General features: G+C 61.4%; 1 long non-coding RNA gene across 1 annotated transcript; it reads left to right on the top strand.

Moving 5' to 3' along the window:
- The first annotated feature begins 7,103 nt into the window (after positions 1-7,103).
- Positions 7,104-20,625, top strand: LOC309864750. The gene is made up of 3 exons (XR_014311740.1): positions 7,104-7,918; positions 15,280-16,599; positions 16,777-20,625. It is a non-coding gene; the product is annotated as an uncharacterized lncRNA (long non-coding RNA).
- Positions 20,626-22,172: the final 1,547 nt, after the last annotated feature.

Raw genomic sequence — 22,172 nt, 5'->3', positions numbered from 1 at the left:
TTCCTTGAAAGCTTCCTTGTCCCTTCATTCAGGCTCTGACCCTGAGGCCCTCTCCTCATTAGAAATAAGATTCTCGGAGAATTCTCCTTGTTGGCTCCAGCCAACTCCCTTGTTGGCTCCAGCCCTAGGAACCTGACGGTGGGCAGCCGAGGTGGCCGTCCTCGCCGCGGGTGCCTGCGTGTCCACGGGAACGGGCTCCGTGTGGCAGGGCTACACAGGATGATGCTCTGGCTCGTAGATGGGACGTCGTTTCGGGGAACGAGGCTTCTGCATCCTGCTGCCAGAGGGCCCCAGGGACGCGGGGCTGTGGGCGAGCCCCAGCCGACCAGCCCCAACACGGGCTACAAGGGCAAGTCGATGCAAACCCCCAGGCTCAGACCAGCATCTGGGGGCCAGGACACACCACCCCCACGATGGCTATTCGCAGAGTCCCATCAGTCAGGTAAGGCAGGGGCGATGCCCTCTGAGAGTCTGGGCAAGGTGCGTAGGAATGAGGCCAGTTCTCCTGGCCTCGCTCCCCACGGAAGATGCCCAGGACGGCAGAGGCCCCGAGGGTGCGGGCAGAGCCCTGCACCCCGACCGCGTCTCAGCTGCCTGCTCCCCTGGGCGGCCGCAGCGCCTGATGTCGGAAAACAGGAGAAGACACTGTGAGGCACCGGCAGGTTTCTCCGTCCGTGGTATCTCTCCGCATGAGCCTCTCTAGGGCATAGTGGCAGACTGTTGGGGTGACCTGCAGGTGTCACAGCTGCTGTCCCCGGTTGTGGACGTTTCTGCAAACCTGACTTTTCTGTAACTAAATGTTAGCCTGCCACCAAGTTTCTCGGGCAACTACTGAGCTGCACTACGGCTGCACACGAGGGGAGAAAGAGCACGGACAGAGCGCGGACCCCTCGGAACCCTACCGATGACCGGACACTCTCACCCGTGAGCAGAGAATTAGAACCAGCCGGAATCGGACTTTGCTAGGAGCGATGAGCCGTGAGATCTGTACAAACGGGTGCGCGTAAGAACCGTCGGGGCTGGAAATCGAGAGCCGCAGGGCAATGTGGAACGCGGGAGGAGGGCCGCGGGGGCGAGCGCCAGCCCTCCCCGGGCTCGCCGGGTCCCAGCGGGCTGGGTACGGTTTCAGTCTGGGGCGGAGCAGACTCGCTGGGCATAAAGGCTACGAGACAGACGCTGTAACGTGTCGTCTCAGAGGGACAGGGGGACAAAGAGAAACGGACCGTTTCGATAAAAGAACGTTAAATCCGGAGGAGGCAAGGGACACCACGGCAGAGAGAAGCCCCGAAGTGGGACGGCCACAGTGAGCACACAGAGGCGGAGCCCCGAGATCGTTGGAGAGAGTCGGAGGACCCCGCAGCGTCGCAACCCGTGCTCCCGGCGCGGGCCCGGAGGATCCTCTGGAAACGGACTTCCAGAGTCTCGGCCCAGATCACCAGCGGTGGGTCAGACAGGCAGCCTGGAAATCGGTGCCCCCGAGAGTCTGATTTGGGTGGTCCCGACACTGCGCCTTGAGAAGCCCCCAGAACCCCGGAGAGGAGGGACGTCTAAGGGCTGCATGTGCAGGGTCTCCTCGCGCAGACGAGCCGGGGCTCCGGGTTCCCTGCAGAAGGACGCTGCTTTCACGGGGTGCTTCTCCCCTGCCCTGGGAGCGGGCCCGTGGGAGCGGGAGGCCCCCAAACACTGTCCACCCTGCATCCTCCCATGGGGGCGGGGCTCGCGGGGCACCGTGTCCTGGACGCGAGGATCAGCGGAGAAGGTCCACACAGTCACATGCATAACAGAATCCGATTTGGCTTTTGAACATTTTATTTATGTGTGAGACAGCACGAGAGTGCGAGCAGGGGGAGGGGCAGGGGGAGAAGCCGGCTCCCCGCTGAGCAGGGAACCCACGTGGGGCTGATCCCAGGACCCCGGGATGGTGACCCCAGCCGAAGGCCGACGCTCCACCGGCAGAGCCCCCCAGGCGTCCTTAACATGATTCAACTTCCGAGAGAATTCATTCGTGGGCTTTGTGTCCAGTGAGGCACGGAGAAGGAGAAGCAAAACGAGACGGCGTGCGCGCGGCGCCGAGCGTGGCTCGTGGACCGGACGAGGGCGGGGCCGTGGATCTTACGGAGATTTGTATTTTCCCGTATTTTCCTTCCATTGCTTCTCTTCTTTCTTCTTTACTAGCCTGTGTGCATTTTACGGAGAGAAAGAAGCAGAAAGGAGGACGTTTCTTTAGGGTGTCGTTTCCTCGCAGGTTTCTCCAAGCAGGGGCTTCCCGGACAGCCCCGGCGACGGCCCGCGAGTCTCTGCCCCGGAACCTTCCGCTCCACCCCGCTGTTACCCAGCAAAACGGCACCGGTTTTCGCTTCCTTCTTATTCTATTTTTTTGGTCTTCTCGGGGGAAGCAAGAGTGTGGGCTGCGAAACCCCCACTTGGCAAAGATTTCTCTTTGTGTCGGGAAAGAATCAGTTTTGAAGAAACGCTGCCGGGTGTGTTGCTCATAGAACACTCAGAAATCCAGCACTGACGGCACTTTTCACAGCATTTCTGGACAAGCTGTTTTTACCGCGATCCGGAAGACTGACGAGACTGTGCGCTCCTTCTCCGGGACCTCCCCCGCGGCCCCTGGCGATGTGTGTGCGTCGAGTGGACAGCAAGGACACCCATGTGGTCGCCCAGCACCGGTCCAGGGCTCGCGCCGTTGGGCGGCCGTCTCGCAGCGTCACACTACCGTCTGTCTTTCTTACAGTGTCCTCCAGCTGACGGACCAGCCCCCGCTCTAGGCCGCCGTTCCAAGGGTGAGTGGCCTTATTCCTACCCTAGAGACGCTGTCTTCTTTTCTCTCTTTCTGTTTTTAGGGTTTAGGATTACTAGCCATTCCTTTCCAGCAGGCCCGGCAGTGGGCACCAAGGGGCCTCTGGTCCCCACGGCCCTCCCTGCAGGGTTCCCGAGGTCGGCTCTCCGTCTGGAAAAGGGCGACTTGCCCTGCGCGTGGGGCCTGGAGGGGCTCGGGCACATCACAGTCAAGATCGAGACGGGCGCCCGCTGGGCTGCCTTTAGATGAGGACTAGTTTCTCCCCTTTTCCGGGTCACAGAGCGGAGACTCTGAAGCTTCCCGAGGCCCCAGCCGGTCTGCGCTGGGCTGAGGTGGGAACGGAGCCCGGCTGCGTGCAGGCCAGGGTTGAGTGGGGAGCCGTCTGCAAGGGACTAGCTCACACAGCTGCGGGTCCGTCTCTAACTGCCCGGCCACATCCCCGCGGGCGTCTGGGAGAAGGTGCGCCGGGACGTGCCGGGAGGAGGCCAAGGAAGCCGTGATTGGCCGGAGCCGCAGCCGGGACAAAGGGAACGAGGCCAAGAGAGCCGGGGAGGCAGAGCAGGAAGCTGGGACGGTGAGGAAGACGCTGGACTCCGGGACCTGCCGGGGCCATCCTGGGGAAGTGCCACGCAGCAGGGTCTGGCGGTGTGGAGGGAGATGTCCCTTTCCCGGCCCCACCACCGGAAGCAGCCCTTACACAGGATGCTCCGCGTCCCCTATGAAGGCCCCCAGCAGGTGCGAGAGAACCCCCTGGTTACCGACCACCACACCACCTGGCCCCCTTCCCTGCCAGGGCCATGTCCGCTCGTGCACAGGAGCCTGTGCTGCCCGTGTCTGCCCTTCCCTTTCCCCGTCCCCACCCCCACCCGGTGTGCAGAGGGCTGCACCCAGGAAGCCTCCTGAGCGCTGGGCAGACCCACTTAGACCCTGCTTTGCGGGACGCAGGCTTTGACAAGTGGCCCTGAGGCAGGCGGGGGCAGCAGGAGACAGCAGGAGACCCCCATCCCGGACCGTCTGGATTCCCAGAGCCTACTTTCCGGAGCACCTACCCCCTGCACTCTGGGTTCCAGCACGGAGAACACAGGGGCTGTGCCAACCCTCCGCTCACTCTCCATAGGCCTGTCTCTCCCCTGCCTGTCGCACTGTGATTCTGTTCCCCTTCTGTCCCTCCCTGCCCTGCCAACCTCGCTTTGCTGGGCTCCCTTCCCCGGGGGGGCAGTACGCTGGGCAGCCGGGGCTGGCGTCCCCGCCCTGGTGTGCAACACACCCAGCGGGGGCCTTGGTAGGCGGGGCCACGGGGCCTTGGGCTGGGCTTGGGACTCAGGACGTCCTCCGAGCCCCTGGGCGTGGCAGGCGCCTCCTCTGGGGACAGCCCGGCTGACCACCAGGACCAGCTGCCCTCGGCCTCGGACAAGGCAGCCCAGCCCCGGAGGAAGAGCGGAGCCTCGTCAAACCACTGATTCATGGCATCCACGTCCACGCCCGCCCCACACTTCCCGTTTCCTGGTGTGTGAGCAAATACATTTCCTTTTTTCTTTTAAAGCCTTTGAGTCAGAGTTTCTGTTTCTCGTAGCTGAAAGTACCACCTATTTCCTTTCATGGCCAGAATCCATTCACCCGTCCTCCTGGAACCATAAACTTGAGCCCGACGCGGCTTCGGCCCGGCCGCCCCACCCACCCTGACCTTCCCTGGCGGGAACCCAGCCCCGGGCACCTCTCCCGCTCTGCGTCACCGGGTGGACAGAAAACCCCATGGCCAGACACCTCAGTGTCTGTCCTTTAAAATGTCTTACTTGGGAACGGTTAGCACATTGGAGTTTAAGTTCTCGGGCCTCTTACGGATCCTGCCGCGATCTGTCTCCGTGGAGGTGGGGACGGGTACAGACAGCCTCCCCGTCCCGAAGCCCCGGGCTGCGGGGGGGCGACAGCCAACACGCCGTAAGCTCTTAGGAAGAGAAAAAAATGACGCGCCAAGAAAGCCAAGTCGAGATGGTCTTGGTCTCTGCGGCACCACGTGCCCGAAGAGAGTGCGGCGTCCGGAGTCGCTTTTCAAGGAGGAAAACCGGGATCCGCAAACCTCAAAGGGCCGAATCTTCACTCCCGTATAAAGACAGGCTGTGTGTCTCAATCTCAGCCTTGTGCTTGCAGTTCCTTTAAAAATTCCATTCGGTACTTAGAGTTCTTTTTTTAAAAAAGGAATTCAGCTGGGCCTCCGGGGTGTGGGTCACGCATGTGAGCGTGGGCGTGCGAGTGCGTGTGAACGTGCGTGCCGCAGCCTGCGTGACTCTGAGCGCATGAGTGTGCGTGTGTGTGTCGAGTGTGTACAAGCGTGTGTGTCGACACGACGGCCTGCGAGCGCAGTGTGGGGGCCGAGAGTGCAGCAGCCCCCTGGGCCCGGCCAGCGGGGTGTGGTGGAGGGGACGGAGGCCAGCGGGTGTGGTGGAGGGACGGAGGCCAGCGGGGGTGGTGGAGGGACGGAGGCCCGCAGCCCGGAGCTGTGCGTGGCCCGTCGGTCGGTGCTGCCTGCCCCCTCGGGTGCCCCAGGCTCCCGCACACCCACACGCTCGGGAAGCTCAGCCCCACACAGGGGCCCCCAGCCCCTCCCTGGCCACAAGTTCCAGGGGCTCTGGGCCTGTTGTGGCCATAGACACACGAGGTACTATGTGCAGGACGTGCAGGGCTTCTCCCCCGGTGTCTGGAAGCAGCTGGGGACGGTCCGCTAGTCTTTCCCCGGACACTGCTGGGCACGGGACGAGGCCTGGAGCTGCTGAGAGCACCTGCGGCAGCCAGAGTTGAAGGGGACTTGGTGGCCCAGGAGACTCCGGCACAGAGCAGGGCCTCCCAGCCAGTCCGGCCAGAGGGTGGGACCCACGAACGGCCCCCGACCCCCCGCCGAGTCGGGGTTCCCGCTGGGGCCGCTGACCCTCCCGCTGAGATAGCCTCGTTCTCTTTCTGCGCTTGAAGACAGACCTCGGGAAACTTCCAGAAGCTCCTCCGAGAGCAAGAAACTTCCTGGTCACTTTGTGGATCCGAGGTCCCTCCTCAGGGCCCTCTCTGAGCGCCTCATCGCGGAGTCTGTAGGACGACCGCGGCACCCCGCAGGCCAGGCCCGCGCCGCCCCAGGCCGGGGGACGCACAGGGAACGCTGACCCGGAAGCGGAAAGGGACTGGGCTGGGAGTCGGGCCTGGGCGCCGCATCGCGCCGGCCGGCCCAAACTGCGGTGTCTTCCGTGTAGCTGGTGAACTTCACAGAAAAGGCAGGTTATAAAATGCGATAAAAGCCAAGTCGAGAAATCAGAGAAACGGGAAGGAAGGAAGTGCGCCGCCTGTACAGCAGGAGAACGCAGAGCGACAGACGGACGCGGTCGGAACAAACGTCCTCCCGGTGCCCAACGTCGGGCCCGGAGGGGCCCCGGAGCTCCCACGCAGCCAGAGCACAAGGGGTCGCGGCCTCGCCCACAGCAGCCGCCCGTTAGGAGACGTTTGCTTTCCGTCTGGCTGTAAACACGCGGACAAAACCTGCCGCGCACCGAGCTGTTCACGGCCGTTTTCTCTGCGCAGCGGGCTTTAGGGCGACTTCCCCACTTTGCACATTTCATCCTTTCCAAATGCTCTACCAGCGAGCGGTCCGTCCCTCGCCACAGCGACCACTGCAGGAGACAACCAGAAAACCTCAGTGACCAGGCCCAAGACAAGCCCAAGACGAGCCCTGGCTCCGCTCACAAACCTGGGAGCCCTCTGGGCAGTTCTGGGTGGGGCCTGGGGGAGCATCCGAGCTTCGGGGTCAGCTGGAACTAGTGCCGGGCATGGCTTGGCTCCCTGGGGGCTCGGGCTCCAGCCGCTGAGCCCGCCGCGCCAGTGCAGGGCTCCACGGGGAGGGGGAGCACACAGTTGGTCAGGCCCCGGCAGCCCACTGCCCATGGCCACAGCAAGTCAGAGGCCTCTCAGATCCCAGTCCCAGGTAAGGAGATCCCTCTTGATGGGTCTACAGAGAGTTGGCATTGGGCTGGCCCCTGGCCCCCAGACACCCTCAGCACACCGACAGGGTCATGGCAGGGCTCAGCACCAGAACGCCCCAACTCAAAAATGACCAAAAGCTTAAAACATCTGGACAGTCAGCAGCAATGCATTTGGGGAATGCAGGCTCTGGGATTCCCCTGGAAAGCCACCCACGCTCCAGAGACGGCACCTGAATGGCTGTAGTGATACCCCAGAGCCGACCCAGAGGCCGTGCCCCACCCCACCCCAACCCCCAGCTGCTGGCCTGCAGCCCCGGGGAGCACAGCACGCAGCCGGCCGACGCCCAGAGCACCAGCATTAGTCCAGGCAGCACCTTCCCGGCTAACAGCCCGGAGAACACCTGCCAGGCTTCACCGTGATATTTCTTTCCTTCCTGTCCACACCTTCTCCTGGACAGTCCTTTTGTGGCCCCACCCCAGGAACAGGCCAAGCGAGAGAGCCTGTGGCATCTGCGCAAGGGCCGTGAACAGTGTCTACTTTTCCCGCTGCCCCCCAGGGCCAGGCAGGGCAGTGCAGGGCCTTCGCCCGACGCCCCAACTGCTCGGGTCAGTCCTGACTTTCGTGGGAAGACTTGGGGAGGAAAACAGGTCTCAGAAGAGGCCAAAAGTATGGGAGCTGACACTCAAAGCAGGTCATCCTGACCCCAAAGCCAGGACTTTCCCATTGGTGGGAGAAATCCTGGAGACTTTGGGGCGATTTGCATCGGCCGCTCTGAGTTTCCGGACTCAGACCCGAGAAAGCTGTGCGAATGCGTGGGAACCTTCAGAACTCCCCCGTCGCGTTCAGAGAGCATCGCTCCGCACTCGGCGCAGTGGGGTGTGGTCGGGCACTCGGGTCCCCGTGGCCCCGGATTTACAAGCTAGGAGCTCATCGAGAACCGGAAACGGGCATCTAGGAAAACCCCAGTCCCACAAAAGCAGAACAGACGGGAGGGACCCAAGCCAGCTACAGACAGGGCGACAATACTGGCGCGTTACGGACTGGGACACGGGCCTCACCCAGAGCCCTTCGCCTGCTGCAAGAGTTTGTTCACACGAAGCTGCTTTCAAAGACATGTGCCCTCGAGGACCGGCCTCCGTGCATAAGGATGAGGTACAAGGTGGGGGCCGAGGGCGCAGGAGGTGATTGGGAACCCACCGGAGCAGAGTGGAGCATGGCGGGGAGGGGGACGTCCAGGCTCACGGGTTCTGGGAGGGAGGCCCCAGGAGACAGGCCCGTGTCCCAGTCTGCCCCGTGTTCCAAGTGGCACGTAGGGCCTCAGGCCCCCGGAGGCTGCCTATGTGTTTCTTAGGGAATCACACAGAGCCCGGCACAGTGTCGGGGGAGGCAGAGCCCGGCACAGTGTCGGGACCCAGAAACACAAGGACCCTCTGGGTTCATGTGGCAGGACCATCCCTGGGTCCACCTGTCCTAAAGGCACCCTCTGGAAACCAAGTCTGGAAATATCCCAATAGGCTCAGAACCAGTGTATAACTGCTTTTTCACATATAACAAGATTTCTTTTCTTTTTTTTTTAGAAAGAGATTTTATGTATTTAGTGAGCGTGCAGGCCAGCTGGGGGAGGGGCAGAGGGGAAACAGAGAGAATGTCAAGCAGACTCCACACCGAGTGCAGGGCCCGACGCGGGTCTCAATCCCACGACCCTGAGACCATGACCTGAGCCGAAATCAAGAGTAGGATGCTTAACTGACTGAGCCGCCCAGGGGCCCCATCACAAGTTTTATTTTCAAAAAGGGTGTGTCCTTTGGACTAAAGGGGAGAGAAGCCTTGAACCAGTCCATGGGTTATGCTGTAACAGTTGGGAGCCATCGGAACCGAGCTGGGCGGCCTCTTCCCCAGCACTTGGGGAGGCCACTCCCAGGGAAACAGTGGGTCAGGAATCCATTCCCAGGGTTGGAAGTCTGTTCCACAAGGAACAGGTGAATTGGAAGGCCCTTCCCAGGGAACAGGTGACCCACAGCAAACCCGCCCGCCAGCTGTTCCGGCAGTGCCAGGTGAGGGCTGAGGTGACCCTGCCGGCTTCCCGCCGGAGGGACGGATGCTCAGGGGCATCTGCCTCCCTGTGGCTCTGGTCCCCGTCTCTGTCCGGCTAGAACGACGGGAACATTCATTGCAGATGCCCCCCAACGGAAGCTCTTCACAAACCGACAAGCTCGAACCACCAAGAGGGACTGTACTCCAGAGCCAACACCCTAGCGCCCTCCACCTGCCCCCTGCAGGGCCGCTGCCCCAGGGCCTTTGCACCACATGCCGCTGAGCTGGAGCTTTCCTCACACACTGTCAGCATTTGCACCACAGCCGAGGCGCACAGCCAGCTGGCGTGGAGGACAAGGAGCTTCCTGCTCCGCATCCCGAGGGAAAGCTATCGAGGGCGCACGTCAGGTTCACAAAGGAGTCGCCATTAGGAACTCGCAGAAAACCAGGCAAGCAAGAGGAGATTCCAGAGTCGGTTGTAGATTGAAGTAGGATGATAGGTTTCAGGGGCTGTGGGTGTTGTCTGACCTTCTGTGACTGTCGGTGCTGGAGAGGGTTCACCTGACATGACGGAAATTAAAGAGAAAAGTCAGTTTCAATGAGCAAACGGCGTGCTGCACACGGCGTCCTGACCCTTGACATTCCCAGCGAGCATGCCGTGTTGACTCCGTCCATACCCTGCGGAATTCGGTCTTTCCAGGGGCATCTGTGAGGAGCGGCACCCCCGGCTGCCCAGTGCCATAGACGCACACGGGCTCAGAGGAGGCAAGGAGGAAGCGCAGCTCATGTCACGAGACGGCCGGTAGTGGAGTCGGTCGCGGTCACTCTTCGCACGTGAGGGTACGTGCGGTACCCCGCGGTACGGACCCAACGGGCCTTTGTGGACTGGGCAGGCCACCGGCTTGGGGCCACCAGGGACTTGGCGCCTTGGGCTCCCTGCTGTTGGGAGGCCCAGCCGACGGTGTGGGCGGGTGGTCCTCCTCCCTGGGGTCAAGTGTGCAAATGCTTCTCCTGGACCTCGCCAGGCACGGACCCCTCCTCCTGCTTAGCTTCCCAGCCCGGGCGGCCCCTTCCTTACTGCACGTAGGGGCTCTGGGAGCACATGTGACCTCAGCCGCATAGTATCATCCCTGCGGAATGGCAGCAGCCACCACGGTCAGGAGAGGCCAGAGGCCCAGGCCACAGAGCTGTCCCATAAACAGGAGACTTTGGGTCAGGATGCAGGCTTCCTCTCTAACTCCGGAGATGACGTCCATCATGACTCACCCCCTGTGCTCATTCGGAGCCTGCGTACTGTCTTCCGTGAGCCAGGCACACACTAGAACAACCGCTCCCCACGGGGTCTACACCCGCGAGAGAGACAGGCACGGATCGTGACACAGCACAAGGTCTTGGGTGCAGATAGGACCGTTGGTAAAGCTGGGGGGAGGGGCTGGGGAGGGCTGCCATCCGTCACTGGGGGGTAGAAGACATGGGCTGGAATGAGCCAGAAATCTTTACAGACATCTGCGAGCTGTCCCAGGAAAGACACGGAGGACTGTCCCAGGATAGACTGCGGGGACATCAGAGTCTGGGGGTTTGAAGCCCCCAGAAGGAGGGAGAGTGTCCAGGTGGGTGACCACGTGGGGAGGGACCCAGAGAGGGGGCCATCCTGTGTGCCAGGTGTCCCAAAGAGGAGGCCTAGACGTTGACCATTACAGAAATTACCTTAGATTTTAAGTTATTTAAAGATATTAACTGCCCAATAACCCAAGGCCCCAGAACTGTCTGCTACAAAACCTCAGCAATAAGGGAAAACCAGTGCAGACTCACAACAGTAACATTGGAAGAGGGTAGGGCTCAAGTATCAGCCACTGTCTTGTTCTTTTTCTTTTTTAAAGATTTTATGTATTTATGTGACAGACAGAGATCACAAGTAGGCAGAGAGGCAGGCAGAGGAGGAAGCAGGCTCCCCACTGAGCAGAGAGCCCGGCACAGGACTCCATCCCAGGACCCTGAGACCATGACCTGAGCCAAAGGCAGAGGCTTAACCCACTGAGCCCCCCAGGCGACCCCCCCCCTGCTTTTTTAAAGATTTATTTGGGTCTGGGGGCTCAACCAGGAGGGGCCGAGGGAGAAGGAGAGAGGACCCCAAGCAGACCCTGCACTGAGGGCAGAACCAGATGTGGGGCGTGATCCTATGGCCCTGAGACCATGACCTGAGCCCAAACTAAGAGTCAGATGCTCTACCAACGGCCCCCAGATGCCCCTCAGGCCATTATCTTTTAAAAACGAAGCACCGTGGCGGGAAAGAAAGTCTAGAAGTTGACAAACAGCTCTGACCCCTGAGAAATAAAATCTCAGAGAAGAAAGTCAGTGGACAAATTTCTGAGATTTTTCACTAATAAACCTCAATTTGAAAAGAAACACCTAATGGTCAGTTTAGGGAAAATATATGAAAAGTGCCCCACGCTCCGAAGTCGTGTCCCACCCCCTCCCACTGAGCAGAGAGCGGCCCCAGACGGAGCCGATGGGGACACGGACAGAGAGACGGCTCGGAACGCTCGGAACGCGGGGACCAACAGAATGGGCCTGGGGACGAGGGGAGGTGTGCCTGGGGGCAGCCTGAGGGACTCCCTGGGCGAAGACACTGGGCTGGGAACTTGCTAGAATCTGCCCTGACCCCCAACTCTTGACACAACTGCACCCACAAGGGCCAAGTTTCAGCTCCACACGCCCCCTTCACCCCTTTCGCCCCCAGGTGTGCCTTCAAGATGCCCCTGAGCCAGAGGAACGGAGCCCAAGGCTCCCCGTGAAGCTTCCTGCTGGATGAAGCCCAGAGGGAACTGAGGGCTGCCCTCTAGGAGGGGGGGGGCAGGGGGGAGGGGCGGGGAGGGGGAGGGAGAGAGTGGGGGGGCACGTCAGGGAGGAGAGGGCATGGGGAGCCCGCACACGCTCCAGCTTCAAGGAGACAGAGAAGCAAGGGGAGGGGTCACGGGAGAAAGGCCGAGGTTGAACCTACCCTTAAACATATGCCAGAAATAGGAAGAAAAGTTTTAATAATCAGTCATTGGAGACTCAGCTAAACACAGAGTAAGAATCACGGCGAAGAGAAGTCGAGGACGGAAGGAGACAGCGGGAAGTGCAACGTGGCAGAGACGCGGAAAGTGCCGGCCGGTGACTGGTCAGGAGGGAAGCGGTGCCGCCCGGAGGCTCGGGGCACTGGCCCCGCGGACAGCAGGCTCCCGGCCACGCTGCGACGCTCACAGAGTGGGAACCAGCATGAGAGCGACACCGAGAGAGAGAATGTTCAGTCGAACACACAAAAACCTAGTGTGGCTCAGGTTAAAAATGGTCCAAGACGGCAGTTTCGCGTGGTGCCACCTGCTGCGGAGAGAAGCCGGCGGAAGCCAGACTCGTGCCTCAGAAACAAGAACCGAAAGACAAGAACTCCGTACAGAACTGGGCGGTGCTCCTGAAGCAGAGGAGAAACCGTGTCTGCGGATTAAAGGACAGTCTCTCCTGCTCCAGGAACGCTCGGTCATGAGCGTCGGTCACTGAGCCCCATCCCAGCGACGGACCGATTCCCGGGATAACGGTGCCTCGTGTGGGTGCCCGACAGGAGGCTGGATGTCTGCGCCAGCCACCCAGGGGGCACGGTCTGGCCTCAGGCTCTCCCAGCGGCACTGGGCACCAGAAGGTTCTGGAATAGTCCCTTTGGATCAGGCTACCCGAGAATCACGAGGCCCCTCAACAGCGGAAGGACTCAGAAGGCCCCGCGGGCACCGCGCCTTCCCGGAGAAACACTGCACGTCGAAATCTCTACCGTCCAGCAACTGAGTCCGAAGCGCTTTAAAGCTTAGGAGTGAGGGGCGCCTGGGGGCCTCTGTGGGTTAGGCCTCTGCCTTCGGCTCAGGTCAGGACCTCGGGGTCCTGGGATCGAGCCCCGCATCGGGCTCTGTGCTTGGCAGGGAGCCTGCTTCCCCCTCTCCGCCTGCCTCTCTGCCTGCTTGTGATCTCCGTCAAATAAATAAATAAAATCTTTATAAATTAAAAAAAAACCTTAATAGAGAAAAGGCAGGAATGAAAAGTTGCGGACCCTCCTCGAACCACGTGCTGGGGCCACGGCAGGTGCAGAACACACGAGCCTGCAAACGTGCATCGCCCGCGGAAGCTGGGGTGGCCGGGAGAGGTGCCCGTCCCAAGGGACACCAGCAGGCCTTCTTCAAGTTACGATGTGCGAATTTTCAAAAAAGAAACTTGACCTTCACCCCCATTTCTTAGCTTCCTCCTTTTGATCCTTTAGGTTTCTCAGGACAAATACCACTTATTTAATAAAAACTTGCATCAACCTGTCTTTCCTTTTTTTCCCCTTTCTTTCTTTTCCTTACTTTTCTCTGGCTAAGTTCAAGTAATATGAAATCCACTAAGGGGCAGACTTTGAAAACCACTGATCTGATTTCCGTAAAATGACCTCTGGCTACTCTCCCACCAGAAGAGCTGCCTCGAGTCTCGGAAGCGTTGACCCAACACGACCAGGGCTCAGCACCAGGCGACCTTTGTCATTCTCAGCAGCAACCTCACAAATGCGCCGGTTATTCTGGAAAGAGAAGGCCAGGGTGCACTGATGCTGGGCCGGGCCGCCTGGCCCCCCCTGTAGCTTCCGGAGCCACCATCCTGCGCACCACCCTGCCGGCCGGCGAGGGCCAGAGTCCCGCTCCACGTGTGTGCGAACACACAGCCCTGCCATCTCTGTCCGGTTAAAGCCATCTCAGAAGATGCCTCGTCGTCAAAAATACCCTCCTGTTAAGGAGAAGATGGTCATTAGCCCAGTGAGGTAGGCATCTGTAGAGCGGTAGCTCAGCTAAATTATAGCGTTTAGAACAAAACAAAGCAAAACCAAAAAAGGACTCTGGTAAAGTCGTCCTGGTCCGCCCCCAGCAGCCTGTCCTGGGGCTTCCTGGGCCCCGTCCTCCCCTCTGGCTTCACCGAGCGACAGGCGCAGATCGGCCTTCTCACGGACTTGCGTGGGAGGGCTCAGGGCAGAACAGGAGATGTGGGGGGGGTACAGTGAGCGCGGCCCCGGGGGCCTGCGAGCCCTGGTTCTGCAGAGCCCACGAGCCTGGGCGGCCCGGCGGGCGCCGCACAGCACAGATCAACGGGCCACAGCGCGCGACGACTGAGCACAGCCTCGGCCGCCGGCTTCCCCTGTGGGGGCGGCCACTAGGAGTCCAGGATGGTGGGGAAGTGGGGCAAAGTGCAGAGAAAGGGGTGACCCAGCCGGGAACAAGCAGGGGAGAGGCTTCAAACCTTCGTCCACGAGTCAGCAGCTCCCTCACACCACTACCACGGTTAAGTGGCCTTTCTTGTCTTCCTTGGAGTCACGGGAAGCACAGCTGCCTCGTGTGAAACCGTAACTTCCTGCCCCTGCAGGAAGGATCTGAGCGGCTGTTGGGTGGGGCTTCCGGGAAAGCGGCTGCCGAGGCCTGATCCAGCTGCACGGAATGGAGACGTGATGGCCCCGGCTGCAGCCGCCATCTTGCAACCATGAGGAAATTGGCAGCAGACGGGAAAGCCTGGGTACCTAATAGCAGGGAAACCAACTCCAGACGGCGTCCCTCCAGAGTCTATGGAACGGGGAAAGTGTTCGCAAGCCACGCATCTGGAAAGGGATTAGTATCCAAGATATGAAGAGTGCCTACAACCCAATAGCGAAAATAATAATAATAATAACAATAGTAATAATACCTCATCCAATCACAACATGGCCAAAGGACCTAAATCCATCTCTCGAAAGAAGACATCCAGATGGCTGACGGGTACACGAAAGATGCCCAATGTCCCTCTGCACCAGGGAAACACACGTCAAAACCGCAGTTAAAACCCTCCCACGGTCGGGGCAGCTGGAATCGACAACGCAGGAAACAGCAGGTGTCGGCGAGGACGGAGAACGGGGAGCCTCGTGCACCGCGGCGGGAACGCAGACGGCGCAGCCGCTGTGGAGAGCAGTAAGGATGTTCCTAAGAAAGTTAAAAATAGAGCGAACCCTAGCCCCAGTGACGGAGATTCTGGGTATTTGTCCGAAGGAAACACTAATTCAAAAGACCTGCCCCCATGTTCCCTGCAGCATTACTCACGGTCGCCGAGACGTGGGACCCACCCGTGTCCGTGGCTGCATGACGGACGGAGGTGGGGTACGCACACAGCGGAGTGTTACTCGGCTACAACAGATGAGGAAATCTTTCCATCCGGGACAGCCTCACGGGCCTGCAGGGCATGGCGCGGGGGAGAAGGTCAGGCTGGGGAAGACAGATGCTGTGCGGGATCCGGAGCCCAACTCCGGTGGCCGCCAGGTGGCCGCCAGGGACCACACGCAGCCCGGTGAGCGCGCGGGCAGTGCTGCTCTAGTTCATAAGGGAGACGTGGGGAGACAGTAAAGCCTGAGTTCTCACGACAAGTGCATTTTTTTCCTTTTTCTTTTCTTCGTCTTGGGTCTGTAGGAGGAGACGGGCGTTCGCTGAGCCTGTGGTTGTGACCGGGAGGACACGGAGGAGGCCCAGTCCCACAGAGGCCTGCGGACGACCGCGCTGCCCGGTCAGGAGGTGGGACAGGCGCCGAGGCGCCGTGGTCAGAAGCCCACGGGGAAAGCACCCGAGCCCTGTCAAGGGGAAGAGATGGGAAGTGTCGCAGGTCCCGGAGGGAGCCGCACTCTGCAGACCAGCGGGCAGGGCCCAGGCAGGCCGCGAGCCCTGGCCCCGCTTGGCCGCGGCGGACGGTGTTCCTGCTGCGCTGCCCACAGCACAGCTCCTCAAGACGTCGGCCTAGAAGCAAGCGAGCATCAGTCTTCCTCCCTGCACCGGGCTCTGCTGGGCAGGGCTTGGCGGAGCCGAGAAAGGCCAGAAGGTGCCCTCAGGGCAGGCGCTCCCTCCACCTTCCTCCCCACGATGGGGCTTTCTCGCGGGCTCCTGAGGAGCGAGTGCCCTCCACCCGCCCGGCCCGGACAGCAGGTGCACCTGGGTCCTTGTGCTGCCCCTGCGGCAGGAGCCACCCCCAGAGCTGAGCTCGCTGCTCCTGTGTTTGACACTCGGTGGCAAGGCTGGTGGAAATGACTGAAGCCACGAATTTTTTAAAAGATTATTTATTTGTTTGATGTGGAGAGAGAACGCACAAGCCAGGAGACACAGGGAGAGAGAGAAGCAGGCTCCCTGCTCAGCGGGGACTCGCTCCCAGGACCCTGGGATCACGGTGCGCGGAAGGCAGAGGCTTCACATCCGAGCCCCCCCGGCGCCCCACAAACTCGTTGTGGTCATTTATCATCTCTCATTTCCTTGTCTTTACAGGTTTTGCTTAAGAGGGACTTTCTACTAAAATAACCCTATGTTAACTGTACTGGAATAAAATAAACGGAGTAAAACGAAAGTCATGTAACCTCCTCCAGCCGTGGTTTCCCCACCGCTAAAGCACAGACAATTGTACACCGAGAGAGAGGCAGGGAGGCCTTTCCACCCCTGACAACTAGAGCCACCTTATTTTTTTCATTGTTTTCATTATTTTTTTCATTATGAATTATTTTCATTCATTATTTTTGGAATGGTTTTTACAACCTTCAGTTTCTTACCTGAAAATTCACAAATACTGAGAATTGGGATCTTTGTCCCCAAAATAAATAAACGAGTGTCCCAATACCATTTATTGAATCATCGACAATTTCCCTCACCAACGGATCTGAAGTCTCTATTCTTCGCTGCTAAAACGTGCTGTGACCCTGACTCGCGTAACCTCCTGCTGCGTCTGGATGTCACACAGGGTAACTTTCCCCGGTTGGTTTTTCTCTTGGTGATTCTTGCCCTGTCCGTGCACGTGCTTACGGTGTCTGGTTTTACCAACCTTAAACGTTCATGCAGCAATAACACAACAGCCTCCCACCATCGTGACCTCGCTCGGGTTGGCACGGAGCAGTCCCCGTGGAGCGTTTTAGGATAAATGACCTTAGACAGTTCCGTCTACGAAGGACAAGACACGCAGAGCGGCTGCGCGCATTGCCTGAAGCCAGACTAGTAAGACTGACCACCGGCGCAGGAAAACAAGGAAGAGGGTCTGGGGGCTTCAGGTCAGCTCGCAGCTGGGCTGCCCTGTCCTCCCTACCGTTGTCCCGTGCGGGGCCGCTCGCTGAGCTCTGCTCCGAGAACCCATCGTTTGAGAAAACCGTGGTTCACGGAGGGTTCGGCTGTTCCCCGGTGGGGTGGCCTCGCACACATGCAGGCCCCAAGCCCTCTGTGCATCTGTGCGGCTCCACGGCCGCAACCGTGGAACCTCTGCCGCCTTCTCCCAGGGCCCCGTGGAGCAGAGATGCCGAGGCGGGGCAGGGGGCTTCCCCGGCTGCCCGGGCCCCTCTGTTTACAGCGCCGCTGCTTGAGCCAAAACATGCTCGTCCAGTGAAAATCAGCCTTTCTCGGTAGCAAATGTGAAGGCTGACTGGCTGAGCGAACAAGGGCCTGCTTGCCGAGTCTCTTCTCATCTGCAGGTACCTGCGCGAGACGCCCAAGGGGCTGGGCCAGTTTCCTCGCTCCTCTGAGATGAGGGTCTCTCTTCCAGCAGAAATGGGGGAGGCCATATTTCACAGCGGTTTGGCCAGAATTTACAGTGAGGTCAAAGAAGCGTCACTCCTGGCTCAGGAAAGGCCATTTAACAGGAGACACATGCCCAGCAAGGACGAGACACGGCATTCTTCTCCGGATTGTGTCAAACACCCAGACGTGATTGGAGGGACGTGAAGTGTGGCCTCGGGCAGGTCTCAGGTAGGGCGGACGGGAGTAAAAACTAGCTTCTGGTTTTTGCAAGTCGTGGCATTTAGATCTTTCAGGGACGCGTGTTTAAAAGGGGCTGGTGACAAATCCGTGAGTCGGCGGTGCTGCGGGGGCGGCCGTCAGCACTTCCTGCGGGCTGGGACCCAGAGCTGGCGGTGGGATGTGGGGAGGCCCAGAGAGGCCAGCAGGGACGCAGCAAGGAGACCCCTTCCTACCGCTTCCTCACTGTCCCCTTGCAAGGAAGCAATGACGCGGGAAACCTTCAGAGATGTCATCGTACAGCTCACGTACGTAGTGCAGAGCAGCGGCTCCGAGTCCCCGTGGACGCGGCCATGGCCGTGGACACACAAGGTTTCCACCGAGGAAGCTGATGATCACCAGGACAGCAGGTGGGGCAGGAGACCCGTCCTCGGCCCCATGGCCTCCCACAGGCCCCCACAGATTCCCCCAGCCCACTCCTCGTCCTTACCCAGCCCTCAGGAGGCTCAGAGCCCCGGGCCTCCAGGTCCACTCTCGGGCCACCTGTGGGTGGACTCCACGGCACGTCCTTGCGTCCCCCGCTCTTCCTCTGGAGCTGGACCCGCAGCCACGACCCGCACGGGGCGCTGAGCAAAGCCTCCCTGCGCACACGAGGCAGGGACGGACCGCGTCATTCCACGCCGCACCCCCGCTGCACCGGCTCAGCCAGGACCAGAACGCGCTCGGCGGGGCACGCTAGTGCGCCTGCACTGTGCAGATGGGGAAACGGAGACTCGGACGTTGAGAATGTGCACACGCGTGTACCTGAGCTGTTTGTCCAGGGGCCCTCGTTTGGGGAAACCCCTCCCCTCCCGTGCTGACCTACGTCTCCTGCAGCCGGGTACCCCCCTTCCCCAGGCAGGACCCAGAAGACCCTGTCGGGAGAGTCCTGTCCTCTCTCTGGCGCCCTGGGGGACCGTCGCCCCCAGACAAGCCTGCCTGGAAGCAAAGTCAACACAGGGGCAGCATGGAGGGGAGACACCCTGTCTCCCTGCCCCAAACCAGCAACCACATGAGCCAGAACTGGGGGTTGGGGGGTTGACTCGTGTGACCGATATTCCAACGGTCCTGGCTGGTGCAGCGGGCGGACAGGGAGCCCAGACGGAACGTGGGCCCCGGCTCCAGGATCCAGGCTCCAGCCTGAGCGCCACAGCCCCAAAGGCCTGCTCGCTTCCAGGGACACCGGCCACCCGCTCCCCAGGCTGCATTCCCGGCCAGCCACACCTGAGCCGAGCTGCTGGTCGCCGTTGTCTCCAGCAGACCTTCCGAAAGACTGCAGCCAGGGCTCCGCGGGGCACGGGGGGAGCGGGGAGACAGGGGCCGCCTGGCCCTCCCCTCCAGCTGCAGGAGCTGGGCTGCTGGCTTGACCAGCTCGTCCGGTGGCTGAGGGTGGGCTGCCGTGTGGACAGCCCGTGGCCATTCCCACCCTTGTGGATACGGACCCTCGCCAACCACAGGCATCCCTCTGTCTGCTCCTCCTCAGCCCCTGGAGAGCCCCAGCCCTGCCGTCCCTGCCCCGTGGGCACCGTGCCCTCACTGCCAGCCTCTGGGCTCTGCTTTGAGGCACAGCTCTCTGAGGGCTGTGGGGTCTCGGGTGGGTCGCTAGCCCGGTGTCTTCACGCCATCGCCCCACAGACGCGCTCCTAGCTGACCATCCTCACCAGCCCTGGGTCATCTCCGATCCCCAGCACAGGGTCACACAACACCCTCCCTGGCCCCCCGGTGCTCCCCCGCCCCCCCCCGTGCCGACAGCTGGAACCAGAAGCCTGGGACGCGCTCTTCCCTCTCTCCGACCCGAGGAGCATCAGTTCTCGTTCCACGTCCCAGCACGAGCCCCTCCCCCCTCCCTTCCTCCCAGAGCCGCCTGCCCGGAGACCGTCCCTTGTGTCCCTTGCGCTGTCTGGGCCGCCGGTCCCCTGTGCGTCCGGCCTCCCGAAAGTGGCCCCCAGCGTGGAACCCGTGTGCCCGCAGCCGTCCGCAGGGGCGGCGGCTCAGTAGCCGAGCTGGCTGGGCCGGAGGGCGGCGTGCGCTCACCACAGCCCCTCGGCCTTCGACCCCAGTGTAGCCTTCTCGAAGCTGACGTTGATTAAGGAAGGTTCTGCCCTCTCTTGCTGGTTCCCTCGGTGGACCCCCACTCCTCTCCCAGTGTTCAGACAGTGTGGGGTTGCTGGCCAGAAATTCGTTCCTGGGAGACAGTGCTCTGCCTCTCTGAGTGCGGCTGTGCACCGGGTCCGGTTTGGACACTGCAGGAACAAGCCTGGAGGGAGAGGTCCAGGCCGGCAGGACCGTCGGCCACCGCAGACCCGGCCTCTCGGTGCCCGGCCGTGTGGGTTTAATGACAGCCTTTTCAAAGACTGCTTCCCAGCCACCTGTGTCTGCAGAGGCTGCCCTGCCCTCCTCCAGCCCAGCTGCACTCGGATCCCGGGAACATAAACAAGTGGGTGCCCAGGGCGTGCCCCAGAGCCCTGGCAGCCGTCGGGGGGTGGGGGGGGGGCCGGCGCTCTGCATGCAGCTGGCACAGGATGAAGGCCGCCCTCCCGGGCTTGAGCTGCACGGAGCCCGGCACACGTCCCTGGACGGGCGTCCGCGCAGGGATCCTGCCCGCCTGCCTTCTGAGGGAGGCTGGGCATCCCCCCACCAAGCAGCCCCGGCCTGAATCCCCAGTGAGAGGCAGGACCAGACCCCTCCCAGCGGCAGCGGCTCTGTGTGCGCGCCAGCCATCCCGAAGTCGGTCCTGTGGTCGTTCACTCCTGAGCCTCGAGAAAGTGCCTGTTGTGAACTGGTCACTGTGCTCACCACCTGGCACACACCGATGGGGAAGAGAAATTTCTCCCTTAGCTGGAGCTAAGAGCGAGTTTCAGGTCGTGGGGGGCATGCGTCCTTGGGCACAGGAGGGCCCGGTCCCCGGTCAGTGACACCCGCTGTCCTCCAGGCCCTTCCAGCCTTCCCCACGGGGGGCGTGTGCGGACGAGGCCGGCCGATATCATCTGTCCCATGTTACGGACGAGGAAACGCAGCCTGGAGCGCTCCCATGATCCCAGGATCATGACACGCGACAGGGACCCCAGGGCGGGGCTCAGAGCCTTGCCGCAGGGACGTGCCCCAGACCCTGGTACACCCCAGGGGTTCCCAGAGGCCGGCTGGGATGGGAGCCTGAGCCCTGCCTCCGCTCGGGCCTTCCCGGGGGTTCCCGAGGACCAGCCCTGAGTCTGACGCTCAAGCGCGCGTGGAGAGCTGCCAGTGCACCGAGTGACGGCCACGAAGAGACAAACAACCCGGCGGCCGTCCCCGTCCAGCATGTGCGTGCTCCCTGGAATGGTCAGGGGACTGTCTGGAGAGAGGGAGGCACAGGCTGTGGGGAGCTGCCCTGCCCCGCGGGGCCTGCCATCTTCCCAGCAGCCCCGCGACTGACCCCGGCCTGCAGCCCCAGCCGATGGGATCCTGCCGCCCGGCCCTGTCCCCACGGTCTCGCGCGCTGTCTGCCGCCCTGCCAGGCCCCCACGATCCCGCCCACGGCTACCGCGGCCTCCTGTGCCCCTGCTGTCCCAAGAATTGTGTGCTCAAAGGGGCACTTCCCGTCCTGGGTGGGGCACCGGGCTCCACTCACAATGGAAACAGGGAGAGGCCGGCTGGGCCTCCCGCCAGGCCTCCTACGGGACGGGACCCTGAGCAGCGAGACTGGCAGGGCGGAAACGGTCGGTGGGGGCCGTCTCCCCCCGCCCCCCAGCTGGAGAACCTCTGTGGGGACCTCCTGTCCTGTTTGCGGCCTGTGGCCGGCCACCTGCCCCGCGGCTGTCCTCACACACTGACCGACCCCTGAGGAAGGCGCCAACACGCACAGCCTCCGAGCGGGACAGGAGGGGAGCCGGCTTCTGCTTCCTCGGCCCCTGGCAGGGCTCTCGCAGGCCTGGAGCCCACCCAGCGTCGCCGTGTCTCAGCAGGCCCCTGCTTTGAGCCCCCACCCTGCTCACTTCCGCATCCCACGGCCCTCAGCAAGGCACAGTGTCCCGCGGGCGAGGGCTGGAAACCATCGCTGTGGGGGCACCCGGGCCCCCTCCCCCTGCCTTTCTATGAACCAAGCCACAGTTAAATTCTTTGTTGCAAAATCGTAATCCATCGCATGAGATATTTTTGCTGTTTGCTAAATGGAAGAGCGCCGACGCGGTGTGTACAATATAGTCAGAATTTTAGGGGAAAATATATGCCTCGTGAAGGGGCTTGAAGCTCCCGCAGCAGCAGCTGGGACCGTCTCAGAGCTCGGGGACCCTCCGGGGCTGCCTTTTGTCGGGCATTTCCTTCGACGAGGATTTTGTGCCCCTCGAAGCCTGGAAGCTGTCTGAGACAAGAGGGAGACTTCACTGTCCGTCTGGCCTTCCGTCAGGACGTGCTACGGAATGTGGACCGCATCTCCATACCTTGGGGTCCGCAGGCCCCCTGTGTGTGCCCCAGGACAGCTTCTAAACGTGCCCGTGGAATGAGAAGGGGGGGTCTCACTCCAACTAACACTGGAGGGAAGTCTGGTTCCAAAGTCCTTGCCCAAAGTCACGGAGAGCAGAACCCGCAGGTTC

The sequence above is a fragment of the Mustela nivalis genome, assembly GCF_964662115.1.
Source record: "Mustela nivalis genome assembly, chromosome: 5".
NCBI lineage: Eukaryota > Metazoa > Chordata > Mammalia > Carnivora > Mustelidae > Mustela > Mustela nivalis.
The sequence above is the reverse complement of the archived record's forward strand: the minus strand, read 5'-3'. Positions and strand labels throughout refer to the sequence as shown.